Source organism: Gorilla gorilla, chromosome 12 (assembly GCF_029281585.2).
Source record: "Gorilla gorilla gorilla isolate KB3781 chromosome 12, NHGRI_mGorGor1-v2.1_pri, whole genome shotgun sequence".
NCBI lineage: Eukaryota > Metazoa > Chordata > Mammalia > Primates > Hominidae > Gorilla > Gorilla gorilla.
In genome coordinates, this window is record NC_073236.2 from 110,927,945 (window position 1) to 110,955,553 (window position 27,609).

General features: G+C 47.1%; 1 protein-coding gene across 5 annotated transcripts in view; it reads right to left on the minus strand.

Moving 5' to 3' along the window:
- The window catches only part of TOGARAM2 (TOG array regulator of axonemal microtubules 2), a 95,549-nt gene extending 68,851 nt beyond the window's left edge, over nt 1–26,698 (minus strand). For 3 of the 5 annotated variants that reach the window (XM_055377675.2, XM_055377673.2, XM_063695978.1), the window contains exon 1: nt 12,160–12,349. The gene's annotated coding sequence lies outside the window, so the exon portion shown is untranslated. Of the gene's footprint in view, nt 1–12,159; nt 12,350–26,516 lie in introns of those variants that run through there. The other 2 variants (XM_055377674.2, XM_055377676.2) reach the window with 2 other exon arrangements.
- Nucleotides 26,699–27,609: the final 911 nt, after the last annotated feature.

The following is a 27,609-nucleotide window of genomic DNA, read 5'->3' on the forward strand; positions in this document are numbered from 1 at the left end:
TTGTCTCAAAAAATGAAGCGAAATTAAATTAAAATAAAAATGCAGACATAGATGGAAAACTTGATAGAAAATCAAGGAAAAATTAGTAGCGTGATTAACCCCAAGGGGAAGGGAGGCAGCTGTGATAAGGACAGGGCCCATGGGGGTGGGTTCTGGGAGGCGGCCAGTTTTTCTATTTCTTGGCCTGGGAGGTGGCTACATGGACATTCACTTTATAATTATTCCTCACACTGCATGCATTTTATGCATTCTTCTGTCTGCAATAATAAACTTCCAGCCTCTGTGCTGGTGAGCAGAGTCTGGTGCCTCTGAGGTAGCCGTGGGGTCAATGGGAGGATGCGCTGCCCTTAGAGGCAGGTCTCTCCAGAGCTCAGGTTGACATCTCCCCATCCCTTGCCCCCAACTACCTCCCCCTTTCTTCAAATCTGTTAGTCTCAGGCTCCACGGACTGAAACTGAGCCAGTCCTGGGAGCCAGCCTGTGGCTAGAAAGCTGCAGGGCCGTCTCCTGCAGGGCATTGGTGAGAAGAGCGAGGGACTGCCCAGTTCAGGATAGAAGCGATTATGGGCCCCTCACACCACTTCCTGGGGCCAGGCACCAATGCCCTGTGGCCTGCCTCAGTGATGCTCCGACAGAGCACGGTCCGCAGTCCCTCCCCTCCCAGCGCTCCTGAGGAAATGGCAGCCCTCTGAGGTCCCCCGCCAGCACCAGCCCTTGTCCTGGAGAAGTGACTGGCAAAACCTTAGTTTCAGGAGACTGAAATGTGCTCCAGAAAGGAACATGCCAATCTCCACCGTGACAACAGCATCAACAACAGTAACTTCCATTCTGCACATGGGCTAACGTGCCAGCTGCCCTCCTGACTGTCTCCATGCTCACAGACAGCACCAAGGGAGGCTTTTTTTAAACCCTTCTTCACAGATGAGAAACCTGAGGCTCAGAGAGGCAAAGAGCTCAAGTCCACACAGCCAGAAAGAGGTGGGGTTAGAATTCAAACCCAGAGCAGAGCCCCTCCAAGGCCTATGCTCTCACGGGGTGCCCCAGCACCCCTAAGCATGGGTGCCATCCCCACAGCATGCCCCCACCCCTCCCGGCACCATCGCCCACAGCACCCCAGGGAGCTGTTGCCCTGTGAAGGTTTCACCCTGAGGCAGAGAGCACTGCCCACAGAGGCCATGACTCGGGGAAGGGGTCAGCCCAGGCCAGCCCCTCCTTCCTTGGCTCCCAGCGATCAGAGAACAGTGAGTCCAACCTCCTCCCCTAGAGCTGCCACATGAAGGCCCAGAAAGGGTCAGGGACATCCCCACGGTCACACAGCCTCCATGTCACGGCAGGATGCTTTTTCTTTCTCTGTGCGTTTGTGCTTGCTCCAGTTCGGGTCTTTATCCCTCCCTCCAAGGACTTCAGGGGTCCTGACCCAGCCTCCCATTCACCACCTACAACAGATGGCTTGGTGGACCTATCGCCTCTCACCTCTCTGTCCAGAGGCCAAACCCCTGTCACTGGAGGAATCCAGGGTCCTTGGTCTCTATAGAGACGTTGATGCTCATGGGCCCAGGGAGGCAAGGACGGGGCAGCCCCAGTCCTGGCCCACCCTGGCCCCCACCAGCCACACAGTCCTGGGCCGCAGCCTCCTGTCTGAGCAGGTGCTGGGTGGCCGCGAGCCTCACTGCTGGCGTGCTCCAGCTCTCAGCAAAGCTCTCCTTGAATAAACAAGGCTGCATAGCAACCACTCGCTGAAGGAGCCCATAGCTCCCTGCGCGGGGGAGAGACCGAGCCGAGAGACTTTTCCCCTTGGTCTCATTGCCTCTGTGGCTCACCGGAGCACAGGCACTCCCAAGTGGCCGACCTGTCCTCTGGGGTCATGGACACCACAGAAAGAGAGAGCACTGGGCCCCCCTGCCTGGTGACTGTAGCCAGGAAGTGCATAGCTGGCTTGGTGCAGGGATGTTGTTGATAGAACTCCTGGTTTTGCTCACATGGCCTCTGGGCTCAATCTGCTTCTGTTTACTAATTCTCCTAGAGGCAGAAAGACAGAGTGAACATCCAGGCCTTGGCAGCAGGCAGCTGGGTTTGAATCCTGATCCTGCTACTTCCAGCTGTGTGCCCTCTGGTCAGAACTTTACCTTTCTTGACCTCAGTTTCCTCATCTATAAAATGGGTACAACAATAGTACTGACTTGATAGGGATGCTGTAAGGATTTCAAAGGTGCATGTAACAGCTTGTAATTTTGTCTAGCACTTGGTAGGCTCTCCATCACTTCCCCAGAAATCCTTGCAGCGTTTCCTGCCTGTGGCCTTCATCCCAACCAGATTTCTCCACCTTAATTTTTGGAAAATGTGAATCCTAGCAGCCCATGTGTACTTTCTCACTGAACCCAGGCTCTTGGGCAGAAATCCCAGGCTGGCATCCTCTCCCTGGAATGACAGCCAGTCCCATTCCTCATGCTACCCCCTTCTAGCCCTCACCATCCAGAGGGCACACAGTGGAAGCCAAGGACTCAATTTGTATGCAGGCTTGCAAACAGCCACTTGCCCAAAGATACTACGAATTTTCCCAGGCGGCTCCTCCCCATATTCTGTACAAAGGAATCAGCAGGTGGGTGGAACACACAGGGATGGCTGGTGGGAGGCCAACTACACCCCACGAGGCCTGGGCCGCTGAAATGCTTGCACATGGGGTAGCTCCTTCCTGGGACTCTCTCCTCTTCCCTGAGATGGCCAGGGAGGGCAGGCCTTGGGAGTAGCTGCTGTCATTTACCAAGATCCAGGAGGGAGCAAGGAGGGCCAGCCAATTATGACTGAGAACAAGGTCCCTCTGGGGCAGGTGCTGGCCCCAAGCCAGAGGTCACAGCTGACAAGGCGAACAGAACTCCTGAACTCCCTCTAGCAGAGGCCCAGAAAGGAGACACTTCCTCCAAACCAGGAACAGTGGCTGTGCGGATTCCCCTTGGGAGACAGGTATGAAGATGCCCAGGTGGGGAAAGAGAGGCCTGGCAAGTTAAGCCCTTGCCCCAAGCCACACAGTTTGTGAGTGAGAGCGAGTCAACCATGGGAACCCAGGGCGGGGATGTGACAAGGCAGGTTTTGGTGTCCCTCAGCTCTGGCAGGGAGATGGTGTGTGTGCAGCTCCCCCAAAGCCCATCTGCACGTCGCTGCTTGAGTCGGAGCTTCTAGAACACAGATCCGATGGCCGTGCCCTGCTGGACACCCCTCATGGCCCCTGCTGTCCTTGGTGTAAGGGCCAGACTTAGCACCATGGCTGCCAAGCCCCTCTAATCAGGCCCCACTGCATCCTCCTTTGGCTCCCGGGCTCCCCACACTCTGCATCCACTGGATGGCCGAGCATTATGTGTTCCCAAGGTGGGCTGGCCATGCTCTGTGCCAAGTGCTAGAGACACGGGAGGCAGCACAGCCTGCCCTCAGGAGCTGAGTGATGGAGAGAGGCCCCAGCAGGTAACCCCCTGCTTGCTCCTGTGTTACCTGCAATAAGGGAGGATGGATAACACAGCACAGCCCTGAAGAACCAGGGCTCTGAAGCCCCTGGATTCCAGACTGGATTCTGATCCCAGCAATGACATCTTAGGCAAGAAACAAACTCTCTGAGTCTTGGTTCTTTCACATGCCTAGCAGGAAGACTGCAGATCCTCCCTCCCTGGGGTGGCTCCAGTGACCCTCAGTGTGCCCGCCAGGCACAGAGCACGCACTCACCCTCACTGTGACCATAGACAGAGAGCGAATCCCAGGGGCAGTGAGGTGTGACATCCACATGAAATCCCCGAGGTAAGGAGCAGGCCAGGCGAGGAGCATGGGTGGAAACCGCTGAGGTAAACACAGCCTGAGCCCCGGGCCTCTGGGGGAGCCAGGAGCTGCCTAGAAGGATTGGGGCACTCCAGGTGGGGAGGGCAGCCAGGCTGCCACCTGGAAGCTCTCTGGAACGCCCCTGAAGAGACCTCAGAAAGAAAGGGACACGAATCCAGCCCTCACCCATTTGTTGTGACTTCTTTTCTCATTCTAAAAAAATATTTTCATACTTAATTTTGTTTTCTTTCTTAAAGAAGCCCCCAAATTGTTTAGGCCTCGAGTCTCACAAAGCCTGTATCGACCCCTGGTGGAAGGGCGGCCAGACCCTTGGAAGAGGGTCAACAGCTACGAAGGAAACCAGATGTCACCTGTCTCCTCCAGTGCCCAGTGTTCCCAGTCATTGCCCCGACTCTCCCGGGTGTGCTCACACTGGCCTGCTCCCACCCCCAGAACCGATGAACAAATACTTGATGTGAATGAATTAAACTGACTCATGATACAGAATCACAAGCTGGGAAGAGGGATCTTGAAAGTACCAAATAAGTAGCCCCCTCCACATCCACAGGGGATAGCCCCCATCTACTCCAGAAAGCTACTCAAGATTTCAGAAACCAACATTCTATAACTTTCCATGCTGATGGATTTGGTCAGTGGAAGACTACTAAATTCTGATCCTGTTCCCTCAGTAAAAATGTCACCAACAGTCCTCTTGGCCCTTGTTGATTTGTAAAGTGAACAAAGCTGTTTCTATGTCTAGCAACAAGAAGGACTAGATACCCTGAACACACTTCCCATTGCAAATGACCTGAGCATCCTATATCCAAATAGTCTCCTGAACACGTAGCTGGGCTATTAGCAGGGACTTCACTGAGGGGTCTTCTCCTCCCCTTGCTCTGGGATGTAGTTGTCATGCTCCTCTCCTCTCCTGGCCTTTGCTCATGCTGTTCCCTCCACCCCAAAAGCCTTTCCCATATCCCTTCCTACCCCTTACTTATACCTATCTCCAGCCAGGCACGGTGGCTCACGCCTGTCATCCCAGCACTTTAGGAGGCCAAGGCAGGTAGATCACTTGAGGCCAGGGGTTCGAGACCAGCCTGGGCAACATGGTAAAACCCCGTCTCTACCAAAAATACAAAAATTAGCTGGGCATGGTGGCGCATGCCTGTAATCTCAGCTACTCAGGAGGCTGAGACAGGAGAATTGCTTGAGCCCAGGAGGCAGAAGTTGCAATGAGTCGAGATTGTGCCACTGCACTCCAGCCTGGATGACAGAATGAGACTCCATCTCAAAACAAAAACAACCAAAAAAAAAAAAAAACTTTACGCCTATCTCCCTTGGCCAATTCCCACCCACTTGCTCCCAAGGGGAGCCCTTACTGACTCTCTAGAAAAGAGGTGCCTCTCATCTGCCTTTCTAGGGCCAGCACTTCCCTATCACAGCACCACTCATCCGCTGACTGTAACTGCCCGCCCCTCTCCTGGCCCACCAGCCAGCCACACAGACCTAGACTGTGAGCTCCTTGGGGGCAGGATTCATGCCTTATATCTCTGGAACCAGCGCCAGCCAGGTTCCACATGGGTGTTGAGAGAGCGACACCAACCTGACTGCACGTGGGGAGAGGAGGTGGCTGGCGGCATAAGAACCCCCTGCCCCTGCAACATTCGCCGCTTCTTCCAGGACCAGACCTGAGATCCAAGCTGCAGACCAGAGTCTCAGCCCCATACACTGTATGGCAGGGAACAGGCAGGGGGAGTTCTGACCCCCTGGGCTGGTGTTGCCCCCTTATAAACCAGGACCATCCCAGGCCCAGCTGGAGGTCAGATCCCAGGGAGCATGGGGAGCAAGGGCCCCTGGTAGGGACCCTAGGAGGTGGTATGCTCAGGCCCCTCCCCCATCTCTGTCTCAGGTACCCATCCCTCAGGATAAGATGCCCCCAGGCTAAAGATGGTTAGCATAGGGCATGGCCAAGGGTTCCAGGCAAGTGGACAGAGAGTTGGTTCCAGTCCTGACTTTGTCACCATTACTGTGTGCCCTCCAACAAGTCCCTGCCCTCCTTGGGCTTCCAAACTGTCATTTGTGATCAGACACTGGGTGACCTCCTGGTCCCTTAGAGCCCTGATGCCATGTGTCCTGGGCCCTGGCCCAGGCTGAGGAGAAAGGCTGGAAGCCCCCCATCCCTTCACAGGCCACGCCCCCCAGGCAGAAAAGCGGATAATGGAGGCAAGCTGGCACTGCCTCCAGACTGACACTGTGCTGGCTTATCTCCCAAAATACCACTGCCCCACCCCCTCCAAGGCCAGCCCCAGCCTGGAGAGCCTGAAAGGCCCTGTCAGTACCACAGGCTGGGTGGGGGTGCTCACACACTGCCAAGGACACAGAACAGGCCCCTCCCAACCAGCACCTGCCACTGGGCTGACGTGTTCCCTGGGAAGTTCCTGGGAAACTCTAGAATAATGTATGCAACCTAAGCACAGGATCAGAGAGAGGACTAGGCCCAGCCCCTCTTATCACAGATGATGGAGTCACACGGGAATTCAGTGGTAATGACAGGATGGGGACTAAGGCCTTCTGGTTATGCTGCTTCTGGCCCCAGCTGCCCTTCAGGGCTTCTCCCAACAGAAGCCAACCCCTCACCTCACATGGGGTGTGCCTCTCCCTCCTTTCTCCCCATTCCACAAAAGGACGTGTCAGAGAAGAGCAGCTCCCTGCCCCACAGCCACAGGAAAGCTCGAGAGATGGAGGGCAGGGGGAGGGGAGGAGTTAATAGGTGAGTAAATAACTCCAGAAGCTAGTGGCAAAAAAGAATTTGATGGGTTTTTGTTGTTGTTGTTGTTGTTGTTGTTGTTGTTGTTGTTGTTTTTGAGATGGAGTCTCACTCTGTCGCCCAGGCTGGAGTGCAGTGGTGTGATCTCAGCTCACTGCAAGCTCTGCCTTCCAGGTTCACGCCATTCTCCTGCCTCAGCCTCCTGAGTAGCTGGGACTACAGGCACCCGCCACCACGTCCGGCTAATTATTTTGTATTTTTAGTAGAGAAGGGGTTTCACCATGTTAGCCAGGATGGTCTCGATCTCCTGACCTCGTGATCCATCCACCTTGGCCTCCCAAAGTGCTGGGATTACAGGCGTGAGCCGCCACACCTGGCCCAGAATTTGATATGTTTTTATAAGAACATGCAAAGAAATAGGAAAATGTGTAAAATGCTCCTAAACTTCCAGTTTGTAAAAATTAAGCATATGTTTCACATACTTATAATATATACATATTCCTGTACATATATTGTCATTTTTTTAAAAAGCCTCCACCAGCAGGGCCCAGTGGGGAGCTGAAATTCCATCCCATCATCAGCAATGAGGAAAGGCATAGGGGTGTGAGGCAATATCCTGCTTTTGCTGAGATGGTATCAGCAAGGCCCAGTGGTGAACTGAACATCCAGTCCCACCTAGATCTGTGTGCTAGACCTAAACAGGATAAATGCCCTGCAAAAAAAAAAGACGGAAGAGGACCTAGAATCTCACAACACAATACCCAAAATGTCTAGGAGACAACTGAAAACCACTCATCATACCAAGAACAGGTAAAATAACTTGAATGAGAAGAGGCAATCAATGATGCAGTGCCCAGATGACACAGATTTGAGGATTCTCTAACAAGGATTTTTAAATAGTCATCATAAAAATGCTTCAATTTGCAATTATGAACGTGCTTAAAACACATTAAAAAATAAAACGTGTCGGCCGGGCGCAGTGGCTCACGCCTGTAACCCCAGCACTTTGGGAGGCCGAGGCGGGCAGATCACGAGGTCAGGAGATCGAGACCATCCTGGCTAACACAGTGAAACCCCATCTCTACTAAAAATACAAAAACATAGCCGGGCGTGGTGGCAGGCGCCTGTAGTCCCAGCTACTCGGGAGGCTGAGGCAGGAGAATGGCATGAACCCGGGAGGCAGAGCTTGCAGTGAGCCGAGATCGCACCACTGCACTCCAGCCTGGGCGACAGAGTGAGACTCTGTCTCAAAAAAATAATAATAATAAAAATTAAAAAAAATAAAACATCTCAGCAAAGAAACACAAGACACAAAGAAAAACAACTGCAAGTTTTAGAACTAAAACATACATAATCTGTCACAGGAGTAGAGGGAAAAAAGAAAAATACAATATAAATAACTCAGCATGAATATGACTATGATAGAGGAAAAAAATCAGTGTACTTGAACATAAAACCATAGAAATTGTTTGATAGCAACCAACAGAAAAAATATAGACTGAAAAGAAATGAACAAGGCCGGGCACAGTGGCTCATGACTGTAATCCCAACAATTTGGGAGGCCGAGGTGGGCAGATCACTTGAGGTCAGGAGTTCAAGACCAGACTGGCCAATATAGTGAAACCCTGTCTCTATTAAAAATAATAATAATAATACAAAAATTAGCCGGGCACAGTGGCTCATGACTTTAATCCCAACAATTTGGGAGGCCGAGGTGGGCAGATCACTTGAGGTCAGGAGTTCAAGACCAGACTGGCCAATATAGTGAAACCCTGTCTCTATTAAAAATAATAATAATAATACAAAAATTAGCCAGGCATAGTGGTCCATGCCTATAATCCCCGCTACTCAAGAGGCTGCGGCAGGAGAATCACTTGAACCAGGGAGGCAGAGGCTTTAGTGAGCCAAGATCACGCCACTGCACCCCAGCCTGGGTGACACAGCAAGACCCTGTCTCAAAAACTGAAAATAAAAAAGAAATGAACAGAGCCCCAGGGACCGTGGGACTACAACAAAATATCTAACATTTGTATGATTGGAGTTCAAGGAGAGGAGAAAGGGTGTGGCTCTGAAAAAGAATTCAAAGAAATAATGGCCGGAAACTCTCCAAATATGGTAAAAGATACTAATCTATAGATCCAAGAAGTCAAGCAACCCCCACATAGGATGAATCCAAAGAAATCCACATCAAGACACATCGTTAAGAGGCCGAGGCATGTGGATCACTTGAGGTCAGGGGTTCAAGACCAGTCCGACCAACATGGTGAAACCCTGTTTCTACTGAAAATAAAAAAATTAGCTGGGCATGGTGGTGCACACCTGTAATCCCAGCTACTCAGGAGGCTGAGGCAGGAGAATCGCTTGAACCCAGGAGGCAGAGGTTGCAGTGAGCTGAGATTGTGCCACTGCACTCCAGCCTGGGTGACAGAGAGAGACTTCGCCTCAGAAAAAAAAAAAGGATATATTATAATCAAAGTTCAGAAAACTAAAGACAAACAGAAAGTCTTGAAAGCAGCTAGAGATAAACATCCCATTGTCTACAGAGAAACACAATACAAGTGAGAGTGGATTTCTCATCAGAAAGCATGGACAACCAAGAGAATGGCAGATTTTTCAAATATTGAAAGAAAAAAAAATCTATTAACCCAGGATTCTACATTTTTCAAAAATAAAGATGAAATCAAGACATCGTTAGATAAAGAAAACTAAGAGAATTTGTCACAGTCAGACCTACCCGAAAAGAATGGCTAAGGGCAGGTCAGTCAAAGTGGCTCATTCCTGTAATCCTAGCACTTAAGGGAGGCTGAGGCAGGATGATATCTTGAGGCCAGGAGTTTGAGACCAGCCTGGGCAACATAACAAGACCCTGAGCTCTACAAAAACATTTTTTTTTTAATTAGCTGGATGTGGTGATGCATGCCTTTGGTCCCAGCTACTTGGGAGGCTGAGGTAGGAGGACTGCTTGAGCCTAGGAGTTTGAGGCTGCAATGAGCCATGATCACACCACTGCACTCCAGCTTGGGTAACAAAGCGAGACTGTGACAAAGGAAAGAAGGCAGGAAGGCAGGAAGGAGGAAGGGAGGGAGGGAGGGAGGAAAGAAGGAAGGAAGGAAGGAAGGAAGGAAGGAAGGGGAAGGGAAGGAAGGAAAGGGAAGGGAAGGAAGGGAGGAAAGAAGGAAAGGAGGAAGGAAGGAAGGGAAGAAAGGGAGGAAAGAAGCAAAGAAGGAAGGGAAGGAAGGGAGGAAAGAAGGAAGGAAGGGAAGGAAGGGAGGAAAGAAGGAAGGGAAGGAAGGGAGGGGCTAAGCAAAGTTCTTCAAACAGAAAGGCAATCATAAAGGAAGGGAACCATAGAGTTGCTGTCCAAGGAAGAAGGCAGGCAGGTGAGGACAGGCTTGAGCCATCTGGATAGAGCCTCGGGGGAGGTGCTGCTCCAGGCCCTGCAGGGAAATGCCAAATCTGTGTTGAAATCTGCTTCTCCTCATCACCCTGTGGGAAGGATGTCAGCCAATCACAGCCCACCAGAGGAAAGAGGATGTGAAGGTGCAGGACTCTAGACCACATCACATGAGCAACAGCGAAGACAAAAAGAGGACTCAGAGGCGAACAAGAGGGCTCCATTCTGCCAGTGGCGGGATAACCAGCCACGAGGGATTGGGCTTGGCCACGTGGCTCGGACACTAATTAATAGGAGTGTAGGATGACAGACTTCTTAAGAAATGGCTCTAACAAAAGGCTTTCCATTCTTAGAGGTGTTCAAAAAGCCAGACAGCAACTTTCCAGGATGTTTCATAGGAAGCAGGCTCTTTCCACTCCAATCTCCCAGCTGCCAGCCCTACCAAGAACCTTTCTAGCTCAGGGACCCTGGAATATGGAGGAAATGTAAGACACAGTCCCCTGCATGCAAGGTGGAGCCTACGTTCTATTCCAGCTGTGGTCTGGAATCATGCCTTTGGCCAGACTTGCCCCAGAGCCAGTGGGAATCTCCAGCCCAGCCATTCTCCAAGTGTGTTTTGTGGAACAAATGAAGATTGTGGAAAGAAATACAGAACAAAGAAGAAAAAAATGTTCTATGCTAAGGGACGTTTGGGAAACATGGACTTAAATAATGCTGAGGCTGCGTCTGAAGGTGATGAGTTATCTCCATTATAACAGAGTCAGTTACACATAAAACTCGTCCTCCTCTTTCCCCTCTTGTCACTACTCCACTTGACTAGTCTAAATAAATAATACTGACCCGGGGCAGTGGCTCACACCTGTAATCCCAGCACTTTGGGAGGCCAAGGTGGGCAGATTGCCTGAGCTCAGGAGTTCAGTGACGAAAGTGCAAAACCACCCTAGGCAACATGGTGAAACCCCATCTCTACTAAAATACAAAAAAATTAGCCAGGCGTGCTGGCACGTGCCTATAATCCCAGTTACTCTGGAGGCTGAGGCAGGAGAATCGCTTGAGCCCAGGAGGCAGAGGTTGCAGTGAGCTGAGATCGCACCACTGCACTCCAGCTTGGGCGACAGAGTGAGACCCTGTCTCAAAAAATAAAATGTGAATAAATAAATAAATAAATAAATAAATAATACTGAACTCATTTCTTACCTATCCCATGTCTCAAAAAATAAAATGTGAATAAATAAATAAATAATACTGAACTCATTTCTTACCTATCCCATGTCTCAGGGCCTTTAATATACACTGTGTATTACGACGTTCCAATAAGGGATAGAGTATGAAGCAATTTCCAAATCTATATGACCATATAGACGTGTTGGTTCATAAAATATCTCTTAAGATCAGAGTTTTCAAGAACAGACATTGCAAAACTCTGCTATAATCTGTTTCAAAGTTTCCAAAGCAACTAGCCCAGAACTTGAGCACAGTCAAATAACAAATTTATCATTCGATTCAAATAATATTTTACTCCTTAGAACCATCAAGAAAAATCAGACCTCAAGAAAGGTGTCCAAGCCGGGTAAGGTATAGATCTCTCTCCCCAGCTGGTACAGGCACATCCTCATGACTGCCCTTCAGAAAAGCCATCAGAACAAAAAAGGAAGAAAAACCAGTCAGGAAAAAATATCTCAGAGAAGAAACAAAACCAGCCTCAGGAGTCAGAAGCAAGAGAACGTGTCTTCGCACCTCAAAAAACCTGATTGAGGATCCCTCCCACACCCCCACCAATCCTTTCTCTAGAGACTATACACTACCGGCCGGGCGTGGTGACCCACGCCTATAATCCCAGCACTTTGGGAGGCTGAGGCAGGAGGATCGCTTGAGCGGGGGAGTTCCACAACAGCCTGGGCAACACGGGGAGACCCCATCTCTACAAAAAATCTAAAAATTAGGCATGATGGCGCACACCTGTAGACCCAGCTACTCCGAAAGCTGAGGTGGGAGGATCACTTGAGCCTGGGAGGTTGAGGCTGCAGTGAGCTGTGATCATACCACTGCACTCCAGCCTGGGCAACAGAGCAAGACCCTGACTCATAAAAAAAAAGAAAAGAAACTAAACTCCCACCAAACACAAGCCTCTGTGAGCAATTTCAACCCCCCTCTGGAATGTGATTGACAAATACTTTCCAGAGATTCCCACTCCGTACCTGAGGAGCCAGGCTTCAGGGGAGCTCTCAAAAGCAACAAGTCCTAGTCCGGGGTCTGCAGCCTCCAGGCCTGCTGGCTCGAGCTGTGAGCCAGGGCTCCCCAGGAGGGAGAGGCGTGCAGGAGAGGACACACACTTCCTCCTCAAGGAGATGAGCCAGGGCCGGCCGGAGTGAAAGCCAGGCCCGGAGGTCTCTGGGCACTGGCTCTGTTTGATGTGAATGGAAGAAAAGATTCTTGTTTTTCACAGTTCCCCTGGGTGACAGTTACCATGGATATAAATCAATTTTTGGCATCTGTCAGTAGCCAAATGAATAGAAAGAGTGCACTCTCTCGGAGCCACAGTCAGACAGAGACATGCATGGGGACAGAGTTTGACAGCAAGCTCAGGTCAGCCAATAGAGTGGGCGCAGGTGGGTGCGTGGCTCCTGGGAGTCCACCCTGGGCTTTTAACAGGGTGCACACGCAGCCCCATGGCACTCACCACCAGGGAGAAGCAACTTGATATAGGTGGATAGTGATTTCCCCACATTAATAGGCAGGACACCCAGAACTCTGAAAGACATTCCCTAGAATACCCAAAGAAAATGTTCAAAAACAAGCCCCAGAGAGCAGGCCAGAATCCTAATGGCTCATTTAACAATCAGAGCTACCACTTATTATTTGCCAGTCTAAGTGCTTTACATATTAGACCATTTATCTTCAAAACAATCCTTTGGATAGGTACTCTTATTATCCCCACTTTATAGATGAGGAAACTGAGGCTCAGAGAGGTCACTCAACTAGCAGTGGTCACAAAAGGATTAAAACCCAGCTTATCTAATTCTGTAGCAGCTCTACTCTATTGTCAAGACTTCTGGGATGCAGACCCAGCTCTGTCCCTGGGGCCTCATACAAATCATTAAACTTCTCTGAACCCCATTTTCTCATCTCAAAAATAGGGGGAAAATATTGTTCCTGCCTACGTCCTGGGACTTTTGTAAGAATTGTATACAAGACAACCGATGCCGGGTGCGGTGGCTCATGCCTGTAATCCTAGCACTTTGGGAGGCCAAGGCGGGCAGATCACAAGGTCAGGAGTTCGAGACCAGCCTGACCAACATGGTGAAACCCCGTCTCTACTAAAAATACAAAAATTAGCCAGGCGTGGTGGTGTGCACCTGTAATCTCAGCTACTTGGGAGGCTGAGGCAGGAGCATTGCTTGAACCCGGGAGGCGGAGGTTGTGGTGAGCTGAGATTGTGCCATTGCACTCCAGCCTGGGCAATAAGAGCGAAACTCCGTCTCAAAAAAAAAAAAAAAAAAAAAAAAGAAGACAACCGAAATTTAGGGAAGGGAAGATAAAAAGAAAGAAAATTAACATTCATTAGGCATCTATTGTGTGCAGAGCAGTTACATTGTTATTTATAAGAGTTATCTCTCATTCCAAGGTGGCTTTCTGAAACTTCTCTCTCATTCCAAGGTAAAAGACCTTGTCAGAGGCCTTGTAGTCAGGAAGCTGGAGTCTAGATTCCAACAGAGGTCTGTCTGGTGCCAAACTTTTGTTTGGGCATTTTTGTTTCTCTTCTTGTACTCCAAGATGTCATAGGTACAAAAGTTAATGACCCATTGGTGTGAGTGACCCAAGTCCCATTGGGCCTCCTGTCTTCTGGAATCCTCATTTGTTCTGCCAGTGTAGCTTCCAACTTCTGCATTTGGGAAAGCTGCCCACCTGGGACCAAAGCCCCCTGCCTCTGACTCCACTGTAGCACTCACGACTGCTGCCCCACATTCTGCCAGGCAGCTACAGATGCTGTGTGGCCTTGGGCAAAGCCCTTGACCTCTTGGACCCTAATAATCTCACATTTCAATGTGGCTAAAACCAGAACTGAAAACCTCCATGGCAAATTTCAATCCCTCAGTGATGGCCGGCAGTGCGAACCTTGCAAATCTCCTGACGCCCAGCTAGAATCCTCCCGAAACCTCTCTGCACGGCCTATCACAGTGCTCCATCCTAAAATACATGTGGACCTTCGTCCTTCTCTCTGTGAATAATGGATGGCATATTCTTCTGGTGAGACCAAAGAGAAATATCCTGTCTTCCTCTCATGCTGGTCTTCCTGGCACTCAGACTGCCTGCACCAATGGCCTCATTCATCCTAGATGCAGAGAGAGCCAGCTTCCGAAATACTGACAGCGATCACAGCAGAGGCAATGGCTCTTTAAGGGTAATACAGGGGAGTACTTCACTCAGAAGCACGTTCGGCGTGCGCTTTTTTCTTTTTCCTTTTTTTTTTTTTTTTTTTTTTGACAGAGTCTCACTCTGTCACCCTGGCTGGAGTGCAGTGATGCAATCTCCAATCACTGTAACCTCCACCTGCTGGGCTCAGTGATCCTCCTACCTCAGCCTCCTAAGTAGCTGGGACTACAGGCACACGCCACCATGCTCAGCCAATATTTTTTGTATTTTTTGTATTTTCAATAGAGACGGAGTTTTGCCATGTTGCCCAGGCTGGTCTCGATCTCCTGGACTCATGCAATCCACCCACCTTGGCCTCCCAAAGTCATGCACACTTTTCCTAGGGTGCATATGGGTGCGAGGAAAAGGACAAAGGTGTAAAGGACCAAGATGGCCTCATTGCAACCAACAGACACACTGAGGAAATGGACAACCTCCGCTGCGGGGAGTGCCGAAGGGCAGGGAGAGAGGGAGGGAGGAGGGAAGAAGGGAGAGAGAGAATATGAGAGCAGAACATACCGGTGAGTCTAGAAACCAAGGTGGCCAAATGTAGAATTTGCTGTGTTATAAAAACAATAATAATTTAACCATTAAAAAGAGAAGACCTAGCTGGAAAAGAGATAAAGATAATGGGAATAAATGGAAGGTGTGATTTTATACCTATCGCCCTATTGACTCTATTTATGCTAGTTTTGTAACATTGCTGAGATTTTTTACTGAACACCTGAGGGTCCTTGTCCCCAGACACATTAAAGACCATCTAATAGGCCCAGTGTGGTGGCTCAGGCTTATAATCCCAACACTTTGGGAGGCCAAGGCGGGCGGATCACCTGACGTCAGGAGTTCAAGACCAGCCTGGCCAACATGACAAAACCCTGTCTCTACTAAAAACACAAAAATTAGCCGGGTGTGGTGGCATATGCCTGTAATCCCAGCTACCCGGGAGGCTGAGACAAGAGAATCGCTTGAACCCAGGAGGGGGAGGTTGCAGTGTCAGTGAGCCGAGATTGAGCCACTGCACTCCAGCCTGGGCAATAGAGTGACAGAGCAAGACTCCATCTGAAAAAAAAAAAAAAAAAAAAAAAAAAGACCATCTTATTTCATCTTCATGTTCACCCTTTGAATTGCCCTTATCTTTGCTTTGTAGATCAGGAAATTGACACTCGTGGAAGGTAAGCAGTTTGCCAAAGGTCACGGAGTAAGTGCTGGAAACTGGATCCTCACCCCTCTAATCAGTGCTTTTTCAATACTTAATTTCTTTATAGGAAAAGGCACGCTAGGTCAGCCCATGGCCACCTCAGCTAGGGCCAGTGGAGGACATTTCATGATAAGAGTTCCAGAGCTTTAATTTCTACATTTTTTAAGCAGAGTGGCCTGTTTGATTTTGCTTCGTTCTTGTTGTTTTGTTTTTTGAGACAGGATCTCTCTCTGTCGCCCAGGCAGGAGTGCAGTGGTGCGATCACAGCTCACTACAGCCTCAAGTGCCTGGGCTCAAGGGATCCTCCCACCTCATCTTCCTGAGTAGCTGGGACCACAGGTGCACTCCACCATGCATGGCTGTTTTTTTTATTATTTGTAGAGACAAGGTCTCACTATGTTGCCCAGGTTGGTCTCAAACTCCTGGGCTCAAGAAATCCTCCTGTTTTGGCCTCCCAAAGTGCAGGGTTTTTTTAATTTTTACAAGATCCAAATTAATAAAGTCTAGACTTTGGCAAATTTCTTGAAATCTGATCATCTATTTTGGAAATGTTATCTATTTATGCCCATTCACTTGTACAATGCATTTGATGTTGAGCACCTTGGGAGCCTAAAAATGTAACGTAAAAGCTGCCGCTTTCCCTTTTTCTAATGAAATAAAATTCTTCCTCTTGAAACGTTTTACATTTGCAGACTTGCAGACTTTAAAAAATAAAACATATATGGCTTTCTTTTACATATGAAATTTCTCAAGTCCAGAGTCTTACAAACATCTCTGAAATGCAGTAGGCTTTCCTGTGAAACTCATGAGCTGTCATAATACACATGAAAAATGGGTGCCATTTCTCCTGTGCTCTTGGGGAGTAGGCAGCCATTATAAACCATCATGTGGTGCAGACGATATGGTCTTATTTTTATATTTATAGATACATATACACATTAAAAAGGTCTGGAAGGATATATGCTAAAACATTAATTTTGCCTACATTGGGATGCAGGGGATTGTGGGTAATTCTTGCTGCAATTGTTATTTCAAGATTTTCTACTGTAAACATGGATTATTTATATACATTCTTAAATTATTACAATAATTTGGCCAGGCACGGTGGCTCACACCTGTAATCCCAGCACTTTGGGAGCCTGAGGTGGGCAGATCATGAGGTCAGGAGATCAAGACCATCCTGGCCAACATGGTGAAACCCCATCTCTACTAAAAATACAAAAATTAGCTGGCCGTGGTGGTGTGCGCCTGTAGTCCCAGCTACTCAGGAGGCTGAGGCAGGAGAATCGCTTGAACCCCGGAGGTGGAGATTGCAGTGAGCTGAGATTGCGCCACTGCACTCCAGCCTGGTGACAGAGCGAGACTCCATCTCAAAAATAAATAAATAAATAAAAAGGAAAAAAATTAAATAAGCTCACGCCTGTAATCCTGGCACCTTGGGACGCCAAGGCAGGGGGATCACCTGAGGTCAGGAGTTTGAGACCAGCCTGGCCAACATGGTGAAACCCTGTCTCTAATAAAAATACAAAAACTAGCCAGGCGTGGTGGCGCACGCCTATAATCCCAGCTACTCGGGAGGCAGAGGTTGCATTGAGCCAAAAATCGTGCCACTGCACTCCAGCCTGGGGGGCAGAGGGAGACTCTGTCTCAAAAAAAAAAATAAGCTAAGTGAGCCCTCTGTTTCTGACATGATGGAATAACATGGACCAAATACCCTCTCAGAAGAAACAATGAGAAAACTGGACAAAGTGTGAAACAATTATTTTCAGACACTGGACTACAGGCAGCCCTGCAATTCCTAAGAGAAGGGTAACAGAGGAAGCGAGGCCTCCAGGAGTCAGGCATTCTAGACCATGAAGCAGGGAAGGGGCATCCCAATCTAGTGGTACTGAGGAGACAGAAATTGGAATCCAGAACAGTTGAGGCAGTGGAAGTCATATGGCAGAGCTCTTAGAGAAGAGGGAGGTAGGCAGAAAGCCTTTTCTTAAAAAACACCAAAAGTCTGCATGGCAGTCCTCCTGAGTCTTTACTCCACGCTAAGATGTGCACAAGAGGGTACAATTCCAGGAAGCCAGGCAAAGAGCTGCTGAGAAACAGTGAGCTAAAGGGTTTCCAGGGCTTACACGGCATCTGAGTTCCAACTATTCAGAAAGAGGGATCCCTGTTGATAACCTGGGGCCTTCACTAGGGAACGGGAAAGGCCATGCATATTGCGACGCACATGAGAAACCCCAGAGCCATCACTAGAACAACAATACAAAGGAGCAGGGCTAACAACAAGCCAATAGTGAAGATGCAGTGAAATTTTAAAATTATTCAATCCAAAAGTCATGAGAAGGGGGAAAAGGGCAATAAAAACAGATGAGACAAATAGAAAAGAAATAGCAAAGTGGCACACTTAATCCCAATCAAACTGGAAACTAAACTACATGAAAATAGTCTAAACATTCCAATTAAAAGGAAGAGTTCAATTGGATAAAAAAACAAAACCCCACCAGTCAGAACAGCAATTATTAAAAAGTCAAGAAGCAACAGACGCTGGTGAGGTTGTGGAGAAATAGGAAAGCTTTTACACTGTTGGTGGGAACGTAAATTAGTTCAACCATTGTGGAAGAGGGTGTGGGGATTCCTCAAAGATCTAGAACCGGAAATACCATTGGACCCAGCAATCCCATTACTGGGTATATACCCAAAGGAATATAAATCATTCTATTATAAAGATACATACACGCATATGTTCATTGCAGCACTATTCACAATAGCAAAGACATGGAATCAACCCAAACGCCCATCCGTGATAGACTGGATAAAGAAAAGGTGGTACACATACACCATGGAATACTATGCAGCCATGAAAAGGAATGAGATAATGTTCTTTGCAGGGAAATGGATGAAGCCAGAAGCCATTATCCTCAGCAAACCAATGCAGGAACAGAAAACCAACCATCACATGTTCTCACTTATAAGCGGAAGCTGAACAATGAGAACACATGGACACAGGGAAGGGAACAACACATGGAAGGGGCCTGCTGGGGGGTTGGGTGGCGGGAGGGAGAGCGTTAGGAGAAACAGCTAATGCATTCTGGGCTTAATATCTAGGTGATGGGTTGATCTGTGCAGCAAACCACCGTGGCACACGTTTACCTATGTAACAAACCTGCACATCCTCCAATTGTAACCCAGAACTAAAAATTAAAATTAAAAAAAAAAAGACCCAATTAGGTGCTGTTTACAAGAAAAACACTTTGAAGTTAAAAACACAGATAAAGAGGAAAAAAAAGAGATACGTCATACAAATAAGAAGCCACTTGAAAAACCAGAGTGGCTACATTAGACAAAGTAGACATTAGAACAAGAAGCGTTCCCTGGTATAAAGATGAACATTTCATAATGTCAAAAGGGTCAATTCATCAAGAAGATGTAACAGTCTTAAATGTGAATATACCCAATAACAAAGCATAATATACATGCAGCAAGAACTGGCAGAATTGAAGGAAAAACAGACAAATGTATATTGATATTTGAATACTTTAATAGGCCTATTTCAATAATTAATGGGAGAAGTAGACACAAAAAGTAGAAAACCTGCACAACACTATCAAGCAATTTGATTCCATTGATATTTACAGACCATTGCACCCAACAATAGCAGATACACATTCTTCTCTTTTTAGATGGAGTTTTTGCTCTGTCACCCAGGCTGGAGTGCAATGGCACGATCTTGGCTTATTGCAACCTCCACCTCCTGGGTTCAAGCAATTCTCCTTTCTCAACCTCCAAGCAGCTTGGACTACAGGTGCACACTACCATGCCCAGCTAATTTTTGTATTTTTAGTAGAGACAAGTTTTCACCATGTTGGCCAGGCTGGTCTTGAACTCTTGACCTCAGGTGATCCGCCCACCTCGGCCTCCCAAACTGCTGGGATTACAGGCGTGAGCCACCGCGTTCGGCCAGGTACACATTCTTTTCAAGTACATAAGAAACCTTCACCAGCTAGGTGCACTGCATGCCTTGGCTGTCATCCCAGCATGTTGGGAAGCCAAGGCGGGAGGACAGGAGGATCACTTGAGGCCAGTAGTTCAAGACCAGCCTGGGCAAATAAGCAAGACCTCATCTCTACAAAAAAACATTAAAAGTTAGCCAGGTGTGGTGGCATATGCCTGTAGTCCTAGCTACTTGGGAAGCTGAGGCAGGAGGATCACTTGAGACTAGAAGTTGGAGGCTGCAGTGAACTCTGATGGCACCACTGCACTCTAGCCTGGGTGACAGAGCAAGACCTCATCTCTAAAACGAAAGAAAAACAAAAACATTTGCCAAGATAGATCATACACTGAGTCATAAAACAAATCTCAATAAATATAAAGGATTAAATCCTATAAAATATGTTCTCTTAGAACAAAATTAATCAGAAATATCAAAAAGATCTTTGGAAAATCCTCATATATTTGGAAACTTAAAATCACACTTTTAAATAATCCAGGAGTCAAAGGAGAAAAACAAGAGGAGGAAAAATTAAATAATACTAAGAACTGAATTCTTAAAATGAAAACACCTCAGGCTAGGGGCTCATGCCTGTAACTCAGCATTTTCAGAGGCTGAGGTGGGAAGATCACTTGAGCCCAGGAGTTCAATACTAGCCTGGGCAACATAGGGAGACCCCAACTCTACAAAAAGCAAAATTTAAAAATTAGCCAGGTGTGGTGGCTTACACCTGTAGTCTCAGCTACTCAGGAGGCTAAGGTGGGAGGATCACTTGAGCCCAGGAGGTCCGGGCTTCAGAGAGCTGTCTGGGCAATGGAGTGAGACCCTGGAGACAGAGAAAAGGAAGGGAGGGAGGATGGGAGGGAGGAAAGGAGGGAAGGAGGGAAGGGGAGCGAAGGGGAGGAAAAGGGAGGGAAGGGGAGGGGAGGGAAGGGAAGGGAAAGGGAGACAGAGAGGCAGAGGGAGAGGGAATCAAAATTTATGGGGTGCAACTAAAGCAGTGTATAGAGGGAAAGTCTACCTTTCAATGCTAAACTGGAAACAATGCAGATCTCCACCAGCAGAAGGGATAAACAACTTGTGGCATATCCATACCAAGACATACCACTTGGCAATAAGAACAAACTACAGACACATGCAACATCAATCAATCTCAAAAACATGGAGGATCCGTCATTGGAAAACCAGAATCACGAGTAAATACGTAGGCTGGGCACGGTGGTTCACGTCTATAATCCCAGAACTTTGGGAGCCTAAGGTGGGTGCATTATGAGGTCAGGAGTTCGAGACCAGCCTGGCCAACATGCTGAAACTCCATCTCTACCAAACATACAAAAATTAGCTGGGCATGGTGGCACATGCCTGTAATCCGAGCTACTTGGGAGGCTGAGGCAGGGGAATTGCTTGAACCCGGGAGATGGAGGTTACAGTGAGCCGAGATCATGACAGTGCACTCCAGCCTGGGTGACAGAGCGAGACTCTGTCTCAAAAAAAAAAAAAAAAACTATGTATGTATATATAGTGTATATAGCAATATCCGCAAATTCTCCAACTGTGAGACTTACATGTCCCAAAAAGATGATATAAATCTTTCTCTTCCTTAATGATGATTTTTTTTAATTTCTGGAAGAATAATAGGCCCAACTTCCCTTCTGACTATAGTCACATTAAACAAGCAGATCCCATCAATGATAAATGTCACTACTGTAAAAACTACTTAAGTTGTAAGGAAATATTGTTTCAGAGACTTAAAATAATTGTAGTTGGAGAAAAAACAGAGTATCTTTGTATGATGTTATTTATATGAAGCTGAAGCAAAGACACTTATTCCATAATGATAGAAAGTATATCACTGGTTTCCTCAGACTTGTGGAAAAGAGGGACATTTGGGATTAATTGGGAAGGTGCACAAGGGAATCTTTGGGATAATAGAAATTTTCTGTATCTGGATTGTGTTGTGACTATACAGGTGTAGACATTTGTTGAAACTCATTGACCTTTACACTTAAAATATTTTTATTGATTATAAATTACACCTCATGCCGGGTGCAGTGGCTCATGCCTGTAATCCCAGCACTTTGGGAGGCCAAGGCGGGCAGATCACTTGAGATCAGGAGTTCGAGACCAGCCTGGCCAACATGGTGAAATCCCATCTCTACTAAAATACAAAAATTAGCCGGGCATGGTGGCGGGCGCCTATAATCCCAGGTACTTGGGAGGCTGAGGTGGGAGAATCGCTTGAACCTAGGAGGTGGAGGTTGCTGTGAGCCGAGTTCGCGCTACTACACTCCAGCCTGGGTGACAGAGTGAGAAAGATTCTGCCTCCAAAAAATTAAAAATTAAATAATAAATTATACCTCAAAGCTTTTTTTAAACAAAAGCCTTTGTCTACTGCTCTGATGGCTGGCGCCAGTCTCTTGTCACTCTGGAAACTGAGGACACTTGGATTCTACCCAAGCCTCCAAGTAGTGGCATATCAGTCTCGCAGCTTCTAGCTGGTGATGTGCAGAGGGCCTCAGAGGACTCAGGACAGCAGGGTCAATTTTTTTGACCCTAGGCTGCTAACTCACTGACTAGAACTGAATCTGGTTCTCTTTAGTTTTGCACCAACTCTGCCAAGCCACTCTATCTTATACTAAACATCATACTCAAACCAAAAAAAAAAGAAAAAGAAAGACTTTGTCATTATCTTGCCTCTTGGTGTGTTCCGGTATGAAGTATACAGCATCACCTTTGATGTCTTGTCAAATCGAATCAAGCTTAAGACCTGTGCTGTTTCAGACCATAGCCACTAGCTACATGTGGCTATTTAAACGTAAATTAGTGAAAATGACATAAAATTAACAATTCTGTCACTCAGCCACACTGGATACATGTTAGGTGCTCACTGGCCACCTGTGGTGAATGAGTTCCATTTTGGACAGCACAGAGAACATTTCTGTCATCACAGAAAGTTGTACTGGATAGTTCCGAGGTACAACTTCCAGATTATAGAAAATACAGAGGGTACAGGAATGAGTTAAACTCACTTAGGGAAATGATCTAATCCAGCATGTGGCTCATTCTGCAAGACAACTGGCCTGGTCTCCTCAGTGTGTCATTGTTACAGATAAAACTAAGGGGGCAAGAGGGTAAGAGACCGTTTTAGAGCAAAAGTAACTAAAGGAGACTTGACAAACAAACCCAGTGAGTGAGTGTGGATTGGATCCTGATTTGAAAAGAAACTGAATATTAACGTGCTACTACACTCCAGCGTGGGTGACATAGTGAGCAAGATTCTGCCTCAAAAAAAATTAAAAATTAAATAATATTCAATAATTAGACAGGAGGATGGTATTAGGGAATTGCAGCTTGGAGCTTCAGAGATATAAGAATGGTATTGTAGTTATGCAGGAGTCATAATCTGTAGGTACGTCACCCTGAAGTAGTTAAGAGTAAAGTGTTATGATGCCTTCAGTTTACTTTCTAGCAGATCAGCAAAAATAAATATATGCACACAAATATAGATGAAGAAAAATATAGTACAGTCATGGACTGCATAATGACATTTTGGTCAATGTTGACCACATATACGACGGTGGTCCCATAAGATTATAATACAATAGCGTATTACTTGGCTTTTTCTATGTTTAGATACACACATCTCTCTGTGTTCCAACTGCCTACAGTACTCAGTCCAGGAACATGCTGTCCAGGTTTGTAGCCTAGAAACAATGTAGGCTACATGAGATAACCCACGTGTGTAGCGGGCTGTGCCATCCAGGTTTATGTCAGTACACTCTTTGATGTTCTCACCATGACACAATTTCACCTAACAACATCTTTCAGAACATATCCCCGTTGTTAAGGGTCGTATGACTATATCAACAGTGTTTTACTTTAAGTGGTGTGTATATACAGATCATCATACTATTCTTTTTTTTCTTTTTTTTGAGCCAGAGTCTCACTCTGTCGCCCAGGCTGGAGTGCAGTGGCACGATCTCAGCACACTGCAAGCTCCACCTCCCAGGTTCACTGCCTCAGCCTCCTGAGTAGCTGGGACTACAGGCGCCCGCCACTACGCCCGGCTAATTTCTTGTATTTTTAGTAGAGATGGGGTTTCAGCATGTTAGCCAGGATGGTTATGATTTCCTGACCTTGTGATCCGCCCCCCTCGGCCTTCCAAAGTGCTGGGATTACAGGCGTGAGCCACCGCACCCGGCCTATACTATTCTTTTAACTTTTCTGTATATTTGAAATTTTCCTAAGTTGGGAAAAGAAGTGAAAAACCATATTCTTCTCCCTCTTCCCCACTATCATTGACATATGTAAACTCCCGGCTTTCACGAACAAAGTCTATGGGGAAATTTATGCAGTTGGTGTATGATGTGGTTAATTTCTTTCTTATTTTGGCTTACTATTACTTCACTTTTTAAGGACATAAGGAGGGGGAAACATCAATTCAAGCTTCCTATGCTCAGCAACTGTGTCAGACTAAAGAGCTGCTGCAGCTTCTCTTGACAGCTGGGCACTTTTTCGGGTTAGCATCTGTAGCCCGGTGGGGAGTTTGGTCAGGTCTAGGGAGGGTACAGCCAGGCCAGGGAAACTGGAGGTGCAGCCACCACCTGGAGACTCGATCTCCTCCCATCAGGATTCCCTCCAGGCCCCTCTCATCATGCCTGCTGCTGGGCTACAGTCATTCAGGTTCCGCTTCAGGACTTGGACACCGGAAAAGAGCTGGAAGCACTTTGGAGATTCTCTCAGCCAATCCCAGAGGGCTGGCGCGCAGAAAGCTCACATCCCCACCCTCCACGGGAGTTTAGACAGGAGGAGGCCGGAACCAACTGCTCTCCCAGAAGGCTGGGATAAAAAGAAATTTGCACAAAGCAAGACTGGCACCTAGTGGGTGCTTTTTATATTAACGTTTGTATTATACATCTAACCACAGAACAATCCCGGCAAACACCTGGACAATCCCGACAAGCCTGGTGAAGATGAGAAAAAATACAATTGTAGCAACCTGGTCGCGCTTCCCCTAAATTCACCAAATCCAAGGAACAGCAAAAAGCCAATACACACGTGTGCACTCCAAAATCCAAAAATGGAACGTCAGCCCGCTGTAGTGGCTCACCCCTGTAATCCCAGCATTTGGGGAGGCCAAGGAGGGAGGATTGCTTAAGCCCAGGAGTTCAAAATCTGGGAAACTTAGCAAGACCCCAACTCTACAAAAAATTTAAAAACTAGCCAGGCATGGTGGTGCATGCCCATAGTCCCAGCTACTCGGGAGGCTGAAGCAGGAGGATCACTTGAGCCTGGGAGTCCGAGGCTGCAGTGAGCCATGATCATGCCACTGCACTCCAGCCTGGAAAACAGGACGAGACCCTGTCTCAAAAGAAAAGGAAAAAAAAAAAAACAAGGTCTAGTGAGGGAGAAAGGATCATTTGGAGACACCTGAAAAGAACTTGCCATAGGCTCTCCACTCATTAAAACTCATTTTGGTTGCTTACCACTAGATAATCTCTTACACCTGATTTCCAACCAATCAAGGACCTCAGTCCTAAAATGCTCGAGTTGCAAATTTCTAGAACGGACCTATTTGTCTTTCACTTTCATCACTCTTGCTTCCTAGAAGGCCCTCCCTCAAATCCTAAAATCGTTTAGATCCCTGGCTCTTAATAGATCAATTTCTTTTTTGTCATGACTGTAATGGCTTCACTGGTGAAAGTTAATGACTCATTCTACCTCACATCCTAATTAGTTGCTCAACTGTGTCTCCCTACTCATCCCTATGCCATAGTCCCCCTCCTAGGGACATTCAACACTGTGTCAAATGCAGGGCCCTAAACACCCAGCTGTGAGAGAGTGGCAAAAAAACAAAAACAAAAAAACACCTCTCCTATTGAAGATACCCTCCCCACCCTTGTAGACCCCCTACTCCTTCCCTATCCTATGAAACTGAAGTTCGAAATAAACACACAAAATCATTCATTCATGAGGTAAGAGTGTGGTAAGTATCATGTGAACAAACCTTATCAATGTTGCCCAAACTGGAATGTTCAGATATACACACTCCTAAAGGAGCAATGAGATCATTTCTTCCAGTGTCATGACTCCAGCCAGAGGCAGAAGAGCCACAATTTCCCAATTTTAAAAAATCATCATCATTGTATTACTATCATGTGAGAAAAGTACATTTTAATGTTATAATATTCCATAATGAAATTAATTCTTGGCCAGGAGCAGTGGCTTATACCTGAGGTCAGGAGTTCGAGACTAGCCTGGCCAACATGGCGAAACCCCGTCTCTACTAAAAATACAAAAATGAGCCAGGCATGGTGGCGGGTGCCTGTAATCCCGGCTACAGGAGAATTGCTTGAATCCGGGAGAAGAAAGTTGCAGTGAGCCGAGATCACGCCACTACACTCCATACTGGGCGACAAGAGCAAAACTCCATCTCAAACAAACAAACAAAAAAAGAAATCAATTGTAAATTAACCTATTGGCTTATCACAAGCCCAATCAAAATTCCCATAGGACTTGTTTTTCATTTTTTTTGTTTTTTTTTTTTTTTTTTTTGAGACAAAGTCTCCCTCTTGTGGCCCAGGCTGGAGTGTAGTGGCGCGATCTCGGCTTACTGCAACCTCTGCCTCCCGGATTCAAGCAATTCTCCTGGGATTACAGATGCCCGCCACCATTCCCGGCCAATTTTTGTACTTTTAGTAGAGACAGGGGTTCGCCACGTTGGCTAGGCTGGTCTCGAACTCCTGACCTCAGGTGATCCTCCCGCCTCGGCCTCCCAAAGTGTTGGGATTACAGGCATGAGCCACCGTACCCGGCCAGGATTTATTTTTAACTTGGGTAAAATATTGTGTAGAAGTTCATCTATAAATTGTTACAGCCATACTGAGAGGCAATTTGACGGAATCTATTGAAATTTAAGGTACATGTAGCCTGTGACCAGAATTCCACCTCTCCTTACCCACCTGAGAAAGATGCTGGCACAGGTGCACAGAAGGCAGGCACGAGGTCGCCGCAACTTCACTTTACTGAGAAACAGGAAGCACCCCAAGCATCTATCGATCAGGGAATGGTTCAACAGCCTAAGCTGCAGCAGTGGTTCTCCGAAGCGCAGCCATAACACAGCAGCAGCAGCATCACGTGGGACGCATTCTTTGGCCCCCATCTGGCTGAATGAGAAACTCCAGGGTAGGGCAAAGCAGTCTGTGTTTTAACCAGCCCTCCCGCTGATCCTGCTGCAGTTAAAATGAACGTAGTCCTATGTTATTAATTTGGAAAGTCCTCCAAAATATATTGGGTTTAAAAAAAAAAGCAAGCTCAAGTTGCAGAATGCTGCATACAGTATGCCATTTATGTGGGGGAAAAGAAATCATTTATTTTCTGAGAGCACATCTGTATGTAGATTCACAGAAATCACAGATTCACAGAAATGGAGTCCAAAACTCTAAAGTAACAATGGTAGCCTCTGCACGTAATCACTAAGCCAGAAGGAGCCCAGGTGACGGGCAAAGTTAGTCTAGCCTTAGGTGTCATGTTTACATCTTTTTTACAAGAATGTATTTCTATAATACTTGTCTAATTAATATGCATTTTTTAATGAGCTTCGTAGAATAGTCAGTCATAGAGCAGGAAAGAAGAATGGTGGTTACCAGGGGCTGGAGGGAGAGTTTACTGTTTAATGGATACAGAGTTTCAGTGTGGGAGGATGAGAAAGTTCTGGAGATGGATGGTGGTGATACGCAGCGTGAATGTGCTCACTGCCACTGAACTGTGTACTTTTTTTAAATGGTTAAAATGGTGGATTTTATATTTTACAACATTAAAAAATAAAAATGTGTGTTTTTTAAATGTTAACAGCTATCTGTCCAGCTCAGTTCCCAATGAACCAGACTTCTAGCATGAAAACTGCCCTCTTCACAAGGCTCCTGGCAGTGTGACCCCAGCCCACGCAGGGGTGATTGGGCTAGGATGAACACCTGAACCAAAATGCAGCCAATCAGATGTTCCTCCCAGGAAGCGGGAGTATGGACTGGCTCAGGTTCCCAGCAGGAAACAAAC